The sequence below is a fragment of the Aegilops tauschii genome, chromosome 5, assembly GCF_002575655.3.
Source record: "Aegilops tauschii subsp. strangulata cultivar AL8/78 chromosome 5, Aet v6.0, whole genome shotgun sequence".
Lineage (NCBI taxonomy): Eukaryota > Viridiplantae > Streptophyta > Magnoliopsida > Poales > Poaceae > Aegilops > Aegilops tauschii.
This window is the reverse complement of record NC_053039.3, coordinates 428,953,098-428,958,476: the sequence shown is the minus strand read 5'-3', so window position 1 is coordinate 428,958,476 and position 5,379 is coordinate 428,953,098. Positions and strand designations below refer to the sequence as shown.

The window sequence follows — 5,379 nt, the reverse complement described above, 5'->3', positions numbered from 1 at the left end:
TGGATGGTCATATTCTAGTGTACTAGCTAGCTAGTAAGCTTGTTTTGCTACCGGATGATTGAATGTCATCTCAGTTTTTACCTCATGTAGCTCACCGCCTAATTTGTAGGTAAAGATACCGTTGGCATATATTATCAGCAGCATTTTTTCATAAAAAAAATAAAAAATGTTGATTTAGGTCCAGAATGTGTATTATCTCCATGTTGTTGGCTAGATGGTAATGGCTCATCAGAATATACACACACACATGAACGCTATTATTTCTCTTCAGAGAAACCAAGCCAGTATTCTGATCCTCCGAGCCATTGCACATGCCTGTATTCATATGGCCATTGTGGGTAATTCTATGCTTTAATAATTCTCCTTATGTATCACTGTTTATTAGTAGGAGATTTCTTCTGCTTGGCCATAACAACAATTTCATGTTGTTTCTTTTGTAATTCAATGGTTGACAGTCTCATATATTACACTAGCTAATATATTACAACGGAATGAATCAACTACTCTCATGGTCGGTCCCATCCCATTAATCATTATTTACCGTCTATCTGTCTGTATGTATTTACTCTAGAAAAAATTCAGTCTGCACATCTGCATTGCACAAGTACAGATACATCCGCCCCAGCTATTTTCTCGTTATACATTACATAGATGCATACATACGCTAGGCTATTTCTGTGTCTGTCTGTCTGACCTCTCAAGGATGCATATCTCATTCTTATGTACTGAATTTTGTAACAATTTCATTTTCCTCATACTTACAGGATGTTGCGCTCGCTACTTACATGCTTTCTGATGCCGCAACAAAGGACTATATGTGGTTTCTTCAGTGAGACTGTTGCTGTCGCTCCTCATGTTCAATAACATTTCAGCATTGGACCTGCTAGTCACCCAAGCCAAGCCTCGCATCGCTTCAATAAAGCGATACTTCTTCCAATCAACCCCTACTTCGGCTCTGCTCTTTTTTCCATCTTCTCTTATTTAAGCTAAGAAAGATTCTGAGTTTGCATCCATCTCATTACACTAGCTAGCACAATATATTAGTTAAGGCAACTCTACTACATATCAATTTCCCCTACTGGATTGGTTCTATATTTTTAAAGTTGTTTCGTGGTGCATGAGCCCAACCTGAAGAAATATAGGCTTATGATGACTATTTTCCTTCTTAAGTAATCATAGTTGTTGGCTTCGGTAGCTTGCTGAATATGCTTTAGTTATATATAGAAATGGCGTGCCTTCTATGCTTAAATGATTGTTTGGCTCTATATAATTGTTGACATGAATATCTTGACTTCCCAAACAAGTATAGGACTGTACCTATGCATACAGATTATCCTAACAAAACTAAAAATAAAAATTGAAGCATGAAATAAGCAATAAGTGGCTGATTTTTATTTGCATGTTAAGTGGAAAGTTGTAGCCAAGGCTTATATATTAGGAAATATTGTCACACCTCTGAGCTTCTACTGTTGTTAGGGACATCGTAGTGTGATCTTCATGATTTTTCACTTGAAGATGTACTGATTCATTAGTCAAGCAGAGACTGAAGTCATCTTTTGCTACTGCTAGCTCTATGGATGTTTATTTACCTGCAACTTCTGCCAGCTCTAACTTGGTTATATAGCAGTTCAATTCAGTCAGTCTGTTGGAACTAGTTTGTCTATTACTTGTATCCAGATTTTATATCCTGCCCTATGCCATTGTCGACTTGCTTAGGTACATAATTGTTATCTCTTGCAATCTGGTATTGATGATTGTCAATGTATTCATTTATACCTTTCTAGTGTACCTTGTATGTGACCTAGCTGATCTGTATATCAATGCTCTGTTTCCAATAGATGTATGCTGATGCCTGATGGCTAATTCCTTAAAACTTCACTGTTGCAGTAGCATTTTTCCTTAGTGCATAGATGTATGAGCGATCACTTATGCTTGAAACCTTGCTCTCTTTCCCAGGAACCATCATGGTCTGCGTCACTACTGGGGCAGGAGAGGAAAGACTGTTGGTGTCTCCAGGAAGCGATAAACTGCTTCACAAAGATCCCCGCATAGCTTCACTACTACTGTGTTGGTCCATTTCCAGAATCGTAAGGAGTGTTCTTGTTTAGACGATTACCTTGGATGATGCCTTTGCTTAAGGAGAGGCTCAAGAAGATCAGGTATAAACTCCCCCCCCCCCCCTCTTGTTTGTTTTTGCTTCATACTGTTTGGTGGTTGATACATTACTGTGCAAGTTCTATGGTATGTGAGTTCTTTCTGTTGCTACAAGCATTGACACAATATGTCATGTGCAGGGAGCTCCGCATCCGAGTTTCAGCCATCCTCTACAGCAAGGAGCTCTAGGCCAAAGGAGCAAGCAGCGCTGCTAGTTCCTTGAGGCCAGATCGAGTAAGATGGCGCACCATGGCGTGTGGTGGCGTATTTTGCTTCCGAGAACAGTACTGTTTATTTGAAGTGAGATGTACTCGTCTAGTGCCTGGCACAAAAATGAAGGATGAAGTGTCATGTACTATCTATGTTGTAGTGAGCTATAGTAGGAGTGAAATGAAAATGTATCTGCTGTTGTATGTGCTATTTTGCTGTAATGTATTGTGTACATTTTACTTGAACATTAAATTCCCCAGAAAAAATGTCCTTACTGGACCTGATAGTGGCCACGGCCCAAATATACTTGTACTATTAAGATGCCATGGCCCAAAATAACCTGGGCTGAAAAGCTATTCAGAATTATTATAAGCAGGCCTCGACTCAGATAGAAAATAGAAACAAAAAGGAAACAAACTATGTGGAAAGGTAAAGGCCCATTATAGAAAAGGCCCAAAAACATCAAGCAAAAAAAAGATCATAAAAGGCTGAATTAATGGGCGTGGCCCATGTAGAACACCGAATTGGACCGGGCTGAATCTTACCAACGACCAATTCAATTGGTCGCAATTTTGCCACGTCGGATCCGACGTGGCCTGGGCAGACAGCCAGTGACCAAAACAAAAGGTCATGGGTTCAACGACCTTCTGTTTTGGTCGTAAATGTCTACGACCTTCTCATAGAGAAAGTCGTTAATTTCAGTTTACGACTGCCAGCTTTTGACCTTTTGTTTTTGGTCAGAAAAAGGTCGCAAATGAAAAACAATGACCTTTCAGTGACCAATAGTCAAGGTCACAAGTTGACATATTTTTTGTAGTGAATCCACTTGAGTCGGCTTCCAAAGCGCCGGTTTAAGAAATATTGGTCTTGAAATACTCATCTGATATTCAACCGGTTTGAAGATGTAGAACTTGCCAGTTTAATATTACCAAAATCACCGACTTGTAAATATTGATGGCACCGAGTCATAATTGTTACCGACGCCGGGTCATAATTGTTGCAGACACCGGGTCAATCTGGTTTGCTCAGAATTGAGAATTTGAAGATTTTTCTCCCTTATATCCATATTACCTGTAGCCCCCAAGTTTTGAGCAGAACAAAGTGATAGATTAAGACTTGTTTCAATATAAATACTGCCACTTTTGAAGAAATCCATGTTGTTCATCCCAGTCATTAGTAAAAATTGAATGCTCCATATTATGTAGCCTCCAAGTGTCGGGTTGTCATGCTTGTAGCAACCTGGGACCTGTAATTGCCTGATGCTCAAAAAACTTCAACCAGTGTAGCCCCCAAGTGTCGGGTCATTATGAAATAATAAGCAGGGACTTTATAAATATGATCATGCTTCATTGAAAATAACATCATATGATGTAACTCCACCACGGGGCTTTGAACCCACGTACACAAGGTTAAGAGCTTTGTACTTTACCAACTGAGCAGTGGACCTTTCAATATAATGGTTTTAAGACTTGTGTACCTTGAATTGTTAATAGGAGCAATTAGTAGCCCCCAAGGGCCGGCTCATTACAGTGTGATGAGTCGGGTCTTCAATAAGGTGATGAAAAAACGACTTTGCATTAGGCCCCAAGTGCCATGGTGCATGCTGGCAGTGACATGGGACTTGCATATTTGATGTAATCTCAGTTTGAATAATGTAGCCCCCAAGTGCCGGGTCGTAAGCCTGCAGCGACTCGGGACTATTCCTTCAATTGTAGAATAAATCATGCCCATTAATAAAATAATAACCATTGCGCTGAAGCGACTTTGAATACCTCCATCATAATATTGGCTATTGATAACCATAATAAAAATCCAGCCATGTTGGCTATTAAAGATTTGAATAATATAATCCAATGATTTATGAGCGCATGATTCCAATGGCGCAATCCAAATATATACTAACGACTTATAATCCCAAGCCAGTCCGGGTTAATAAACACTGTATAATTTATCATCATACTTGGCAACTTATAGTCGAAAGCCAGGCCGGGTTAATAAACGCCGGTGATTTATAATCATGATTTATTCAACCTATTTCTGTGACATTGAATCACATCATTTGTTCACCAATGTGTTGTAGTAAGGGTGATAATCCCAATCTTGAGTATTGATAAATCCTTCCATATTGTGCCGGTTTATGATAAAACCGTACCGGGTTGTGATAAACACCGGATTAACCATACATAATACTGGTGACTTGTAGTCAAACCAGACCGGTTTAAGAAACACCGGATTATAAGTGATCATGTACTGACAACTTGTAGTTGAAAGCCGAGCCGGGTTAATGAACGCCGGTTTATCAAAAACATTATAAGTCTCATGAAAGGAGAAAAAACTTGGCAAATAAAAGCATATGAAAACTTGTAGTCGAGGCTTTTCACTGGCTGCCAGGCCCCAAATTCGAGGCTTTTCATGGGCTGCCAGGCCGCTGAGTTAAACCATTTTACAAAGCCTTTTAAGATGGACCTCAATCCTTAACCAACCGTCGTTTTAACTTTGACAAGTTCAGGGTCTATGAGATTGACTTGTCAAAAGTTCGGCGGGTCATACCAGGTTTACCTGGATGGAGTATCTTACTTAAAAAGGCAGGCTAACCCGGGGTTTTAGGTGTATACACCAGGCTTCCAAGCCATGGCTTGATAGCCTATTACAAGTGTAGATTCTTTGTTCATTGCGAAGCAAGGAATCCCCAAGCAATATTTTGAGATGTGCTCAGTGGGTGCCTATGTTTGAGTTGTGCTTTTGCAACACTCTCTTTGGCCCCTAAGTGATTTTCTTTTGGCTTTTAGCCAATCAAGAGGTGTAGCTATGGTTCGAATACGACCAAGCCCCCAAGTGATTTTTTATATAAGGCTTTACAGGCTGAATCAAGGGTAAATAGAACTCCGCTTATAAACAGAAGCCTCCACGTGATCAATAACATGATAAGCCAATAAGGCAGGATACCCATGTTTGAACCGCGCATCATGGCAGCAGGTCCTCTTCGGCAACCTTTAACTTTTTGCAAGAGATAAA

At 39.9% G+C, this 5,379-nt stretch overlaps 1 long non-coding RNA gene across 1 annotated transcript; it reads left to right on the top strand.

Moving 5' to 3' along the window:
* The first annotated feature begins 764 nt into the window (after positions 1-764).
* LOC109743081 (uncharacterized) lies at positions 765-2,639 on the top strand. Its single transcript, XR_002227981.4, has 2 exons — positions 765-2,159; positions 2,295-2,639. It is a non-coding gene; the product is annotated as an uncharacterized lncRNA (long non-coding RNA).
* The last annotated feature ends 2,740 nt before the right edge of the window (positions 2,640-5,379 follow it).